The sequence below is a fragment of the Tamandua tetradactyla genome, chromosome 5, assembly GCF_023851605.1.
Source record: "Tamandua tetradactyla isolate mTamTet1 chromosome 5, mTamTet1.pri, whole genome shotgun sequence".
Taxonomy (NCBI): domain Eukaryota; kingdom Metazoa; phylum Chordata; class Mammalia; order Pilosa; family Myrmecophagidae; genus Tamandua; species Tamandua tetradactyla.
Window position 1 is genome coordinate 44,342,681 of NC_135331.1, and position 15,822 is coordinate 44,358,502.

General features: G+C 41.1%; 1 pseudogene; it reads right to left on the bottom strand.

Annotated features, from left to right (window-relative positions):
- Nucleotides 1-11,501: 11,501 nt before the first annotated feature.
- LOC143683081 (SREBP regulating gene protein pseudogene) lies at nucleotides 11,502-12,060 on the bottom strand (annotated as a pseudogene).
- Between the last annotated feature and the right edge of the window lie 3,762 nt (nucleotides 12,061-15,822).

A 15,822-nucleotide genomic window follows, 5' to 3' on the forward strand; every position in this document is an offset into this window, starting at 1 on the left:
AACATCCACCCTTCTTCCTCTTGTTATCTCTGTGAACAGAGTGAGGTGGACAATAGCCATCCACATAAGCATGCCCCCCTCCCACCCCTCCTTGATCGAAGTTTTAACTTCTACAAAGACTTAGAGGCACAGGACATTTTCAGAAAGCCATTCAACCACACATTTCAGTTTAGATCTCATTGATCCCATGTTAGTATGTAGAGAGAGAATTATTAAAGTCTGCAGTTGAATGGTTCCTGCCCTTGCCTCTGTCACAGGGGAGCTTGCCCTTGCCACGGGGAGAGGGAGGTGGAGCTGTAGACATCAGGCGTTCCTCCTAATTTTCAGCAGTTGGAGACACATCTCTCTAGAGTCAAGTTCATTTTAGGGGAAGTCCCCGTCCTCTGACCTTATACACACAAAAAGTTCCCCTTCAGAGACTCAACAAGGAGAAGCAACACAAGTCATCTTGATTGTAGAGTCTCTACTTTAAATAATATTCAGAGATCTTACCTATAAACCACTAACCAACTTTGTGTTTTGCCTTTAACTTTTTTAATCGTAAAAACATGATATTAAAAAATTTAAGAAAATGATAAAAGATCAGCCATATTCCTATTCACCTAACACAGTGCCAGGGATTGGCTGGGAGTGGTTGGGGTCCGTGACTTTCATGGTTCTCCTTCCATATAGAAGTCTGTGCATCTTCTCTGTGATTATGTGAGCTTTTCTTACCTGTCCCATTGAGTCTGGTGATGAGATTTATCCCATCACCTTTCCAAGTCCCACAGTCTGTCCTTAGCTGAGTCCCAAGGCTGCATACCTCCCCTGTGTCTTGAGTAAACAGTGGAGCAAAGACTAGAGAGTGTCTACATTAGAGAGTGCAGTCCCAGGTATTTTTCCCCATTCATCCTAGAGGGAAATCTCTGGGTCCACCCATGAGCAATATCCTGCCATTAGGAAGAACTTGACTGTTTTTTATGCAATGACAAGATATCTGTGGTCAGGCTTTATGCCGGTTTGAAAGGATTATGTACCCTAGAAAAGCCATGTTTTAACCCTGATACATCTTGTGGAGGTAGTGTTTATTTTTTTTTAACTTTTTTATTGTATACTATAATATATATACAAAGCAAAGAAATAAAAAAGCAATAGTTTTCAAAGCACTCTTCAACAAGTGGTTACAGGGCAGATCCAAGAGTATGTCATGGGCTAACATACCTTCCTCTCATATTTTTCCTTCTAGCTGCTCCAGAACATAGGAGGCTAGAGGGCTTAAATACTTTTGTATCATAATCAAATTTTTTTCCTTCATTTTTTGTGAACAATAACGTATATACAAAAAAGCTATAAATTTCAAAGCACAGCACCACAGTTAGTTGTAGAACATATTTCAGAGTTTGACATGGGTTACAATTTCACAATTTTGGGTTTTTACTTCTAGCTACTCTAAAATACTGGAGACTAGAAGAGATATCAATTTAATGAGTCATCATTCATATTCATGTGTTAAATCCTACCTTTCCTGTATAACTCCACCATCACCTCTGATCTTTCCATCCTTCTCTTTAGGGGTGTTTGGCCTATGGCCATTCTAAGTTTTTCATATTGAAGGGTCTGTCACTAGTATTGAGTAGGGAGATGGAACTATCTGATGTTCTGGAGAGGGTGGGCTAGGTTTCAGGACTTATCTGGACCAGGGACCTGTTTGGAGGGTGTAGGTTTCTGGGAAGTTACTCTAGTGCATGGAACCCTTGTGGAATCTTATATATTTCCAGAGGTGTTCTTTAGAATTGGCTGGAATGGTCCTGGTTGGGGATTGGTTAGTTATGATAGATAGCGAGGTCTATCTGAAGCTTGTTTAAGAGCAACCTCCAGAGTAGCCTCTCAACTCTATTTGAACTCTCTCTGCCACTGATGCTTTATTAAGTACACTTCTTTTCCCCCTTATGGTCAAGATAGAATTGTTTATCCCATGGTACCAGGTCTGGATTCATCCCTGGGAGTCATCTCTCATGTTGCCAAGGAGACTTTCACCCCGGATGTTGTGTGCCAAGTAGGGAGGAGGGTAGCGGTTTCTTTTAACCCTGTATTCAGCACTGTAGGGAAACTTGATTAGATTATCTCCATAGAGATGTGACACACCCAATTGTGGGTATTAACCTCTGGTTAGAGGGAGATGTGACTCTACCCATTCCAGGTGGGTTTTGATTAGTTTCCTGGAATCCTTTAAAAGAGGAAATATTTTGGAAAAAGCCTCAGAGCCGAGAGAGCCCATTCAACCAGAGACCTTTGGAGCTGAAGAAAGAAAATGTCCCTGGGGGAGCTTCATGAAACAAGAAGCCTAGAGAGAAAGCTAGCAGACGTCACCATGTTTGCCATGTGCCCTTCCAGCTGAGAGAGAAACCCTGAACTTCATCAGCCTTTCTTGACTGAAGGTAACTGCCAGGTCAGGTTCATGTGTCAACTTGGCCAAGTGGTGGTACCTGTTTGTCTGGGTGGGCTAGTGCTGGCCTGTCTGTTGCAATGAGGACATTTCATAGAATTAAATCATGATCACATAAGCTGCATCCTCAGCTGATAGCATTTGTAATCAGCCAAGGGGAGTGTCTTCTGCAATGAGTGATGCTTAATCTAATCACTGGGGGCCTTTTAAGGAGGATTCAGAAGAGAAAGGCTTTCTTCCTGCTTTGGCTGGTAAGCCTCTCCTGTGGAGTTCCTCCAGACCCTTCAATGGAATCGTCAGCTTTGCAGCCTGCCCTGTGAATTTTGGACTCTGCGTTTCCATGGTTACATGAGACACTTTTATAAATTTTGTATTTGCGAGTGTTTCCTGTTGATTTTGTTTCTCTAGAGAACCCTAACTAATACAACTTGGTACCAGCAGAGGTTCTTAAGACACAGAATCTTAAAAATGAGTTTTTATGAATGGTTTTCTACTCTGACTGGACTCACAGGCACTAAGGCCTCTGGTTCCCAAAATCAGAATGACACTCCCAATCCATGGAGTGAGTTGGCAAAAGAGATAGTCAAAATATCACCATTCAATTCTCCTAATGATTCACTTGTACAAAGCCAGGCTCTGGAGGATAATGTTTTTGACACCTTTCTGGAATTTTGTGGAAATAAGAGGTGTAGAGATGTTGGCTGGTTGTTGTTAGATATACTGGTTACTTTAAGGAGTGAAAAGGATGGGCTTAAGGCTTCAAACGAGAAGCTTAAGTGCTGTCTGACAGATATAGAAGTTTCTATGAGTATCCTGAAGGAAAATATTTCCTATAGCCATAGACTTCAGATCTCTGAAAATCAGATTCATAATCTTATTGTTAGAGTAGCAACTTTACAACTTAAACCAAAATCTCATTGTTGCATTGTGTCTGCCGTTAAAGTGAGGGCATTGACTGGAAAGGAATGGAATCCTGAAAAATGAGATGATGGCATATGGATTGATAATGGTGTCGGGGATGAAGTTGAAACCCTGGGTCATGCTGAGTCTTCTCTAGATAACCCTGTAGTAGTCTGCCCTGAGGACACAACTACCCCACCTCCAGCCTGCCTTGAGGAGTTGGCCACCCAACCTACTTCTGAAGGGATTAGCCCTATAATGATTAATCCAGTTTCACCAGATGAAACTGCAAATGAAGGCCCTGAAGCAAATGGTTTGGAAGATATTTCTAATTCTTTTCATGACCCACTCCCACCACCCCTCATTTCTTCCAGACCTGCAACTAGACTAAAGTCCCAACAGGCCCCCAAAGGTGAGGTACAAAGTATCACACATGAGGATGTATGTTATACTCCAACAGAACTGTGTGAGTTTTCCAATTTATATAAACAGAAATCAGGGGAATATGTGTGGCAATGGATTTTAAGGGTGTGGGATAATGGTGGGAGGAATATAAGGCTGGATCAGGTTGAATTTATTGTTGTGGGCTCACTAAGCAGAGATTCTGCATTCAATATTATAGCTCGAGGGGTTAGAAAATTTTGTTTGGATGGTTGGTTGAAAAATGGATCAAAAGGTGGCTGACATTACCTAAGGTTGAAATGCCAGAATTGCCCTGGTATAATGTAGATGAGGGGATCCAGAGGCTTAGAGAGATTGGGATGTTAGAGTGGATTTATCATGCAAAGCCTGCTCTTACACCTCAGGAATGTTCGGAGGATGCACCTTTTACCAAAACAGTGAGAAATAAATTTGTGAGACAAGCGCAATCATCCCTGAAAAGCTCTGTAGTTGTACTTCTCTGTAGGTCAGGTATTACTGTGGGAACTGCTGTCACTGAGCTGGAATCCTTAAACACAATGGGGATGACAGGATCCCGAGTTGGCAGAAGCCAGGTGGCAGCACCTAATCACCAAAGACAGGGTAGACATGGTTATTATAATAGACAGCAAACTCAAAGCAGGCGTCAAAATTATATGACATGCAGAGATTTGTGGCATTGACTAGTAAATCATGGGGTACCTAGAAATACAATAGAAGAGTAGTCTACTAAATTCTTGTTTGACCTGTATAAACAGAAAAGTTCCAGGTCAAGTGAACAGAAATCTAACCTGAATTACAAAAACACAGAGTCACAGCCGCTTAATCAATTTCCAGACTTGAGACAGTTTACAGACCCAGAGTCCCTTGAATGAGGGGGAGGCCAGGTCGCTTTGGGGGAGAACCCTGCTACACTGCCACAAATTTATACTGTTACTCTTCCTCCAAGCCTTCCCCAGGGAGACTGATGACCTTTTACCATGGTAACTGTGCATTGGGGAAAAGGAAATGATCAGATATTTGGGGGATTATTAGACACTGGTTCAGAAGTGGCATTAATTCCAGGGGACCCAAAACATCACTCTGGTCCACCAGTCAGAGTTGGGCTTATGGAGGCCAGGTGATCAATGGAGTTTTAGCTCAGGTCCATCTCACAGTGGGTTCAGTGGGCCCCTGAACCCATTCTGTAGTTATTTCCCCAGTTCCAGAATGTATAATTGGAATAAAAATATTGAGCAACTTGCAGAATCCCCACACTGGCTCCCTAACTCTTGCATTGAGGGCTATTATGGTGGGAAAGGCTAAGTGGAAGCCACTACAACTGCCCCTACCTAGCAAAATAGTAAATCGTAAGCAATACTGGATTCCTGGAGGGATTGCAGAGATTACTGCCACTCTTAAGGACTTAAGGATGCTTTCAGCTGGCAAGGTCAGCAATATACTTTCACTGTCCTACCTCGGGGTATATCAGCTTTCCAGCCCTATGTCATAATCTTGTCTGCAGGGACTTTGATTGTTTCTCCCTCCCACAAGACATCACACTGTTTGATTATATTGATGGTATCATCTTGATTGGACCTAGTGAGCAAGAAGTAGCAACTACTCTAGACTTACTGGTAAGGCATTTGTGTGTCAGAGGATGGGAAATAAATCCAACAAAAATACAAGGACCTTCCACTTCAGTGAAATTTCTAGGTGTCCAGAGGTGTGGGGCATGTCGAGATATCCCTTCTAAGATGAAGGGAAAGTTGCTGCCTCTGGCCCCTCCTATGACCAAAAAAGAGGCACAATGCCTAGTTGGTCTCTGTATTTTGGCAACAAAATATTCCTCATTTGGGTGTGCTACTCTAGCCCATTTATCAAGTGACCAGAAAAGCTGCTAATTTTGAGTGCAGACCTTAACAAGAGAAGGTTCTGTGACAGGTCCAGGCTGCTGTACAAGTTGCTCTGCCACCTGGGCCATATGATCCAGCAGATCCAATGATGCTGGAAGTGTCAGTGGCAAATACAGGTGCTGTTCGGAGCCTTTGGCAGGCCCCTAAAAGAGAATCACAATGCAGACCCTTAGGAGCAAAACCTTACTATCTGCTGCAGATAACTACTCTCTTTTTGAGAAACAGCTTTTGGCCTGCTACTGAGCCTTAGTAGAGACTGAATGCTTAACCATGGGCCACCAAGTTACCATGAGACCTGAGTTGCCTATCATGAGCTGGGTGTTGTCTGACCCACCAAGCCATAAAGTTGAGTGTGCACAGCAGCACTCTATTGTAAAATGGAAATGGTATATATGAGATAGGGCCAGAGCAGGTCCTGAAGGCACAAGTAAGTTACATGAAGAAGTGGCCCAAATGTCAATTTTCTCCACTCGTGCCACATTACCTTCTCTTTCACAGACCAGAGCTATGGCTTCTTGGGGAGTTCCTTACAGTGAATTGACTGAGGAAGAGAAAACTCGGGCCTGGTTCACAGATGGTTCAGCACGATATGCAGGTACCACCCAAAAGTGGACAGCTGCAGCATTACAACCCCTTTCTGGGGTGTCCTTGAAGGACAGTGGTGAGGGGAAATCCTTAGTGGGCTGAACTTCGAGCATTGTACTTGGTTGTTCATTTTGCTTGGAAGGAAAACTGGCCAGAGATGCGTTTGTATACTGACTCATGGGCTATTGCTAATGGTTTGGCTGGATGGTCAGGGACTTGGAAAGACCATAATTGCAAAATTGGTGACAAAGAGGTCTGGGGAAGAAGTATGTGGATAGACCTTTCTGAGTGGGCTAAAAACATGAACATATTTGTGTCCCATGTGAATGTGCACCAGAGGGTGACTTCAGCAGAGAAAGATTTCAAAAATCAAGTGGATAAGTTGACCCGTTCTGTAGATAACAATCAGCCTCTTTCCCCAGCAACTCCTGTCATTGCCCAATGGGCTCATGAGCAAAGTGGTCTTGGTGGTAGGGATGGAGATTATGCATGGGCTCAGCAACATGGACTTCCACTCACCAAGGCTGACCTGGCTACAGCCGCTGCTGAGTGCCCAATCTGCCAGCAGCAGAGACTGACACTCAGCCCCTGATATGGCACCATTCCCCAAGGTGACCAGTCAGCTACATGGTGGTGGGTTGATTACATTGGACCACTCCCTTCACGCAAGTGGCAGCAATTTGTTCTAATTGGAATAGACACATACTCTGGATATGGATTTGCTTTCCCTGCATACAATGCTTCTGCCAAAACTACCATCTGTGGGCTTATGGAATTCCTTATCTATCATCATGGTATTCCACACAGCAGTGCTTCTGACCAAGGAACACACTTCACAGCAAATGAAGTGTGGGAATGGGCACATGCTCATGGAATTCTCTGGTCTTACCATGTTCCCCATCATCCAGAAGCAGCTGGATTGATAGAACAGTAGAATGGCCTTTTGAAAAATCAATTATGGTGCCAACTAGGTGGCAATACCTTGAAAGACTGGGGTAATGTTCTCCAGGAAGCTGTATATGCTCTGAATCAGTGTCCACTGTATGGTGCTGTTTCTCCCATAGCCAGAATCCATGAGTCCAGGAACCAAGGGGTGGAAATGGGAGTGGTACCACTCACTATTACCCCTAGTGATCCACTAGGAAAATTTTTGCTTCCTGTCCCTGCAACCATGAGCTCTGCTGGTCTACAGGTTTTAGTTCCAAAAAGGGGGGTGCTTCCACCAGGAGAAACAACAATGATTCCGTTGAACTGGAATCTAAGACTGCCACCTGGTCACTTTGGGCTACTCATACCCCTGGATCAACTAACCAAGAAGGGGATTACATTATTGGCTGGGGTGATTGACCCTAACTATCAGGGGGAAATGGGACTGCAACTACACAATGGAAGTAAAAAAGAGTTTTCTTGGAATATAGAAGATCCCCTAGGGTGTCTTTTAGTACTACCATGCCCTGTGAGTCAAATCAATGGAAAACTGCAACAACCCAACCCAGGCAGGACTACCAGTGGCTCTTAAACCTCAAGAATGAAGGTTTGGGTCACCCCACCAGGTAAAGAACCATAGCCAGCTGAAGTGCTTGCTGAGTATAAAGGGAACATGGAATGGGTAGTGGAAGAAGGTAGTGATAAATATGAACTATGACCACGTGATCATTTACAGAAACGAGGACTGTGATGCTGTTTTGTTCATGTTATACTATTTAAGTTGTAAGATATCAAGTTTAAGAATGAATATTACCCAAGGACTTGTATCCTATCCTGGAGAGATTTAGTATGCTTTCAGTTATATTCAGGACAGTTGAGTATTGTTAGGTGAAGAAAAAATGCGTGTTTTATTGTTTTTATTTAGAAATTAGGTATGGTTTAAGATGATATGTATAGCTGCCAAGTTAACAAGGGGTGGACTATCATGGTCAGGTTCATGTGTCAACTTGGCCAACTGTTTGTCTGGTTGGGCAAGTGCTGGCCTGTCTGCTGCGATGAGGACATTTCATAGAATTAAATCATGATCACATCAGCTGCATCCTCAGCTGATTGCATTTGTAATCAGCCAAGGGGAGTGTCTTCTGCAATGAGTGATGCTTAATCTAATCACTGGAAGCCTTTTAAGAAAGATTTAGAAGAGACAGGCTCTCTTCTGCTTCGGCTGGTGAGCCTCTCCTGTGGAGTTTGTCCAGACCCTCCATTGGAATCGTTGGCTTCACAGTCTGCCCTGTGGATTTTGGACTCTGTGTTCCCATGACTACATGAGGTAGTTTTATAAATGTCATATTTGTGAGTGTTTCCTGTTGATCGTTTTTCATAGAGAATCCTAACTAATATAGTAACCTCTTGTTGATGCCTTAATTTGGACATTTTCATAGTCTTGCCTTAATTTGGACATTTTCTTGACATTAAAGCTGTAAACTTGCAACTTAATAAGTTCCCCCTTTTAATAGCCATTCCATTTCTGGTATATCACATTCTATCAGCTTGCAAACTAGAACAGTCTTTTTTTTTTTTAATGGGCAAAGGACTTTAATAGATATTTTTCCAGGAAATAAATATGAATGGCCAATAAACCCATGAAAAGACATTCAACATCATTAGCCAATAGGGAAATGCAAATTAAAACTACAATGATTTACCACTTCATACCCACAAGGATGACTGCTATCTTTAAAATGGAAAATAAGTGTTGGGGAAGATGTGGAGAAATTGGAACTTAGTGCATTGCTGGTGTGGATGTAAAATGGTGCAGCCACCATGAAGAGTGATATGGCAGTTCCTCAAAAAGTTAAATATACAATTACCATTCTACCCAGCAATCTCACTTCTAAGTATATGCCCAAAGAGAGTGAAAAGAGGGTCACAGATACTTGTATGTTAATATTTATAGCAGCATTAGTCACAATAGCCAAAAGCTGGAAACAACCCGTGTCTGTCAGTGAATGAATAGATTAACAAAATGTGGAACATAAACACAGTGAAATATTATTTGGTTATAAGAAAAACTGAAGTCACAAGATGCTGCAACATGGAAAAATTCTGAAAACACTATGCTGAGTGAAATAAGCAAGACACATAAAGACAAAAATTGTGTAACATCACTTATAAGAGATGACTAGAAATAGCAAATTCACAGAGCTAGAAAGCAAATTAGAGATTATCAAGGTAAGGAGAGAAGAGGAAAGGGGATATATATTTGTAACATTTTAAGATAAAAATAAAAATAAAAGCCACTGTCTGAAAGTTTACTCTCTAAAAAAGTTGACAGTCCCCATGACTGTTGGAATGGGCAAGTCTGAATTTCCTAAGACAGGTCACAAGCTGGGAACTTGCATGAAGGTATTTGAGGAATTCCCCAGGAGAAACTGGCTAGCTGATTAATGATGAAAATTCTTCCTTCTGACAGCTGAAATCATGCTTCTCCTTTTAAGGCCTCCAAAGGATTAGACACCATGTCTCTCATTGTTGAAGGCAGTCTCCTTCCTTGATTGTAGATGTAATCAGCCATAGATGGCATTGACTCACCGATGATTTAAATCCATGAAATACTCTCATAACAAGCAGGCCAGTGCTTGCTTGACCAAACAACTGGACGCCATAGCCTAGCCAAGTTGACACATGAATTTTATCATCACAGTTGGGTTTTTCTTTTTTAAACATAAAACATGAACTATTTAAATTGCAAATCACAGGAAAACTGAGTATTTGCACCTGTTACATCCACATAAGCTGAAAGCAATGAAGTATGAAGCCATATGGCAAGCTGCTAATGCAACTCCACTTAAGAACTGACCTAACCTAACACTGAGTTTCTCCGACAGGGGACGAGTTGGCCATGGTTTTCTTGAGGCTCCCTTCACACAGTGGCAGAGTAGAACACAGCAATTTCAAAAGAAACGAGAACGCAATCCTCCAGGAACATAAGTCAGAATTTCTGGTTAAACCGTTCTTTCACATAGGTATACAAGCATATTCGAATACCACTAGGAAGGAACCTAGCCAACTGCTAGAAATGTTGCATAGAATTAGCATGAAACAGTGTCTTTGACCTTTCAGGTAATTTTATATGTCAGGATATGGTTAATTCCTTGGTATTCAAGGCCTACTCCTGAAGCTGCTATTAAAACAAACAAACAAAACAAAAATAAACCCCTAGAAAGAAAATCCATATCCTAAGGGACAAAACATTTCATCTGGGCAAAAGGATGATTTAACTCATGAAACTCAAGAATGCAAGAAAGCAAAAAGAATGACACCAATAAAAATTATTTCCTTGAATATATTCATCTAAAACACTAAGACACTTTACTGCACAAAACATTACCACTTTCCCACTACTACAAAGATATCCAATAAACAATTTTAAGGTGAAAAGGCCCAGATTAGAACTGTGAGTAAAAGTTGACCTTCAACAAGTGGGGGACACAAGTCACAGCTCCCTCACAGGAGCACCGGCAGAGCCGTCCAAGGATTCAACACCATCCAAAGCTCAGCCTGCAATTTCTTCATTGGTGAATGTGAATGGCTGGAGTTTCCATGCTGCTTTTACAGAACTGTTCCATCTGGTCAGACCCAGGCGATGAGTGAAGCCAAAGAGAACAACGTCAGAAGTGGTTTCCCTCAATGCCTTTGTCTTCTGACCTATGCACTAGGTCTGATGCTGAAGCTGACTTTGGGCAGCTCCTCAGCAGGGCCTCTTCTCATCCATGCTTTAGATCATCTGTGCCCATCACACAGGGAGGAGCCCAGGAGAACTCTCACGGTAGCAACACTTTGCCATGGGATCTTGTCTAGTTTGAAAGCTGCTGGAACGCGATATACCAGAAATGGAGCAACTTTTTATAAAGGGGGATTTATTAAGTTTCAAGTTTGCTGTTCTAAGGCTGTGAAAATGTCCAAATTAAGGCAAGGCTATGAAAATGTCCAATCTAAGACATCCAGGGAAAGATACCTTTGTTCAAGAAGGCCGATGATGTTCAGGGTTTTTCTCTCAGCTGGAAAGGCTCTTGATGATTTCTGCTAACTTCTCTCCAGGAATCTTCAATGGCTTCCCTGGGACTCTGTCCATTCTGTTGGCTCTGTCGATTCTGGTGGCTCTTTAGCTTTTTCCAAAATGGTTCCCTCTTAAAAGACTCCAGTAAGCAACCCCACCTTGAATGGGTGGAGACACAACTGCATGGAAACCATCTCATCAAAAGTTACCACCCACTTCTCCATGGAAGCAATCAAAAAGCCCCCACCCTGCAATATTGAAGGAGGATTAAAGAACTTGACTTTTCAAGGGTTCACAGTAGATTCAAACCAGCCCAGATCCCTACAGGTGTTCTCATGGGTATGCTTTGGGATGAGGTCCTGCATTTAGCCAAACAAATTCAAAGTTCCACTGCCCTGAAGAGGTTCTGGAACACCCTGGCTGCCCAGTTGAGGAAGCGCTCTGGTTGCTTGTTGGACTGCAGGAGACGCAGTCCTCATAGGCGCTGCAGCCACCCTTGGACAAGCAGCCACGGCAGCAGTGTTTCTTTGTGCAAGGGATGTTGACGTGACAGCAGTCATTCCCCAGCAAATCCTTTCACAGATGTATCCTAGTTCATCCGTGAGAAGGTACTGCCTCTGAGCAGAGTGATGGTGCTGATTGCCAGGCAACTGCTGTTGCCCGGGTTAAACTGCACTTTCCAGGGAATGGGGCTGATCACAGTCTTGTACCTGGAAGAGATTCCGATCTCTCTCTGTCTTCTCCTCCTGCTTCAAGGTAAGGAAGTAGACAAGCAAGAGGGCAAAGATCAGGGTGAGCAGCAACCTCTTCTGCAAAAGCTGGTGCCATGCCACTGCCACCAGGTTTACCATCCCAGCGCACATCCCTACCAGCTCCAGCGGCCCCGAGACCTGTGGTCCAGCCAACTCTAGGCTTTCTTTTTTAAAAAATAAATGTATAAAATTGAGTGTAAAGAAGAAAATCATCCACGATACTATCATCTCATAATAGCCATTCTTAATACTGAAATTTATTTTCTTCTATATGCACATAGAAATATTTCCTGCTTATTATGTAATTGCTTGAGTATCTGCATTCCCCAGTTAGCAAGATTCTCCCTCTTGAAGTCTGCTCTAAAGCACCCCCTACCCCCAGCCTCTTTTTTTTTCTAATTTTTTAAAATTAATTAAAGAATAAAAAGAAATTAACACAACATTTAGAAATCATTCCATTCTACATATGCAATCAGTAATTCTTAACATCATCACATAGATGCATGATCATCTTTTCTTAGTACATTTGCATCGATTTAGGAAAAGAACTAGCAAAACAACAGAAAAAGATATAGAATGTTAATATAGAGAAAAAAATAAAAATAATAATAATAGCAAAAAAAAAAAGACAAACAAACAGACAGACAAAAAAAAAACCTATAGCTCAGATGCAGCTTCATTCAGTGTTTTAACATGATTACTTTACAATTAGGTATTATTGTGCTGTCCATTTTTGAGTTTTTGTATTTAGTCCTGTTGCACAGTCTGTATCCCTCCAGCTCCAATTACCCGTTATCTTACCCTGTTTCTAACTTCTGCTGGACTCTGTTACCAATGACATATTCCAAGTTTATTCTCGAATGTCCGTTCACATCAGTGGGACCATACAGTATTTGTCCTTTAGTTTTTGGGTAGACTCACTCAGCATAATGTTCTCTAGGTCCATCCATGTTATTACATGCTTCGTAAGTTTATTCTGTCTTAAAGCTGCATAGTATTCCACTGTATGTATATACCACAGTTTGTTTAGCCACTCGTCTGTTGATGGACATTTTGGCTGTTTCCATCTCTTTGCAATTGTAAATAACGCTGCTATAAACATTGGTGTGCAAATGTCCGTTTGTGTCTTTGCCCTTAAGACCTTTGAGTAGATACCTAACAATGGTCTTGCTGGGTCGTATGGCAATTCTATATTCAGCTTTTTGAGGAACCGCCAAACTGCCTTCCACAGTGGTTGCACCATTTGACATTCCCACCAACACTGGATAAGTGTGCCTCTTTCTCTGCATCCTCTCCAGCACTTGTCATTTTTTGTTGTGTTGATAATGGCCATTCTGGTGGGTGTGAGATGATATCTCATTGTGGTTTTGATTTGCATTTCTCTAATGGCCAGGGACATTGAGCATCTCTTCATGTGCCTTTTGGCCATTTGTATTTCCTCTTCTGAGAGGTGTCTGTTCAAGTCTTTTTCCCATTTTGTAATTGGGTTGGCTATCTTTTTGTTGTTGAGTTGGACAATCTCTTTATAAATTCTGGATACTAGACCTTTATCTGATATGGCGTTTCCAAATATTGTCTCCCATTGTGTAGGCTGTCTTTCTACTTTCTTGATGAAGTTTTTTGATGCACAAAAGTGTTTAATTTTGAGGAGCTCCCATTTATTTATTTCCTTCTTCAGTGCTCTTGCTTTAGGTTTAAGGTCCATAAACCACCTCCAATTGTAAGTTTCATAAGATATCTCCCTACATTTCCTCTAACTGTTTTATGGTCTTAGACCTAATGTTTAAACCTTTGATCCATTTTGAGTTAACTTTTGTATAGGGTGTGAGATACGGGTCTTCTTTCATTCTTTTGCATATGGATATCCAGTTCTCTAGGCACCATTTATTGAAGAGACTGTTCTGTCCCAGGTGAGTTGGCTTGACTGCCTTATCAAGGATCAAATGTCCATAGATGAGAGGGTCTATATCTGAGCACTCTATTTGATTCCATTGGTCGATATATCTATCTTTATGCCAGTACCATGCTGTTTTGACCACTGTGGCTTCATAATATGCCTTAAAGTCCGGCATCGCTAGACCTCCAGCTTCGTTTTTTTCCCTCAAGATGTTTTTAGCAATTTGGGGCACCCTGCCCTTCCAGATAAATTTGCTTATTGGTTTTTCTATTTCTGAAAAATAAGTTGTTGGGATTTTGATCGGTATTGCATTGAATCTGTAAATCAATTTAGGTAGGATTGACATCTTAACTATATTTAGTCTTCCAATCCATGAACACGGTATGCCCTTCCATCTATTTATGTCTTCTGTGATTTCTTTTAACAGTTTTTTGTAGTTTTCTTTATATAGGTTTTTTGTCTCTTTGGTTAAATTTATTTCTAGGTATTTTATTCTTTTAGTTGCAATTGTAAATGGGATTCATTTCTTGATTTCCCCCTCAGCTTGTTCATTACTAGTGTATAGAAATGCTACAGATTTTTTAATGTTGATCTTGTAACCTGCTACTTTGCTGTACTCATTTATTAGCTCTAGTAGTTTTGTTGTGGATTTTTCTGGGTTTTCAACGTGTAGTATCATATCATCTGCAAACAGTGATAGTTTTACTTCTTCTTTTCCAATTTTGATGCCTTGTATTTCTTTTTCTTGTCTAATTGCTCTGGCTAGAACCTCCAACACAATGTTGAATAATAGTGGTGATAATGGACATCCTTGTCTTGTTCCTGATCTTAGGGGGAAAGTTTTCAATTTTTCCCCGTTGAGAATGATATTAGCTGTGGGTTTTTCATATATTCCCTCTACCATTTTAAGGAAGTTCCCTTGTATTCCTATCTTTTGAAGTGTTTTCAACAGGAAAGGATGTTGAATCTTGTCAAATGCCTTCTCTGCATCAATTGAGATGATCATGTGATTTTTCTGCTTTGATTTGTTGATATGGTACATTACATTAATTGATTTTCTTATGTTGAACCATCCTTGCATACCTGGGATGAATCCTACTTGGTCATGATGTATAATTCTGTTAATGTGTTGCTGGATTTGATTTGCTAGAATTTTGTTGAGGATTTTTGCATCTATATTCATTAGAGAGATTGGTCTGTAGTTTTCTTTTTTTGTAATATCTTTGCCTGGTTTTGGTATGAGGGTGATGTTGACTTTATAGAATGAATTAGGTAGTTTTCCCTCCACTTCGATTTTTTTGAAGAGCTTGAGGAGAGTTGGTAATAATTCTTTCTGGAATGTTTGATAGAATTCACATGTGAAGCCGTCTGGTCCTGGACTTTTCTTTTTAGGAAGCTTTTGAATGACTGATTCAATTTCCTTACTTGTGATTGGTTTGTTGAGGTCATCTATTTCTTCTTGAGTCAAAGTTGGTTGTTCATGTCTTTCCAGGAACCCATCCATTTCATCTAAATTGTTGTATTTATTAGCGTAAAGTTGTTCATAGTATCCTGCTATTACCTCCTTTATTTCTGTGAGGTCAGTAGTTATGTCTCCTCTTCCATTTCTGATCTTATTTATTTGCATCCTCTCTCTTCTTCTTTTTGTCAATCTTGCTAAGGGCCCATCAATCTTATTGATTTTCTCATAGAACCAACTTCTGGTCTTATTGATTTTCTGTATTGTTTTCATGTTTTCAATTTCATTTATTTCTGCTCTAATCTTTGTTATTTCTTTCCTTTTGATTGCTTTGGGGTTAGTTTGCTGTTCTTTCTCCAGTTCTTCCAAGTGGACAGTTAATTCCTGCATTTTTGCCTTTCTTCTTTTCTGATATAGGCATTTAGGGCAATAAATTTCCCTCTTAGCACTGCCTTTGCTGCGTCCCATAGGTTTTGATATGTTGTGTTTTCATTTTCATTCGCCT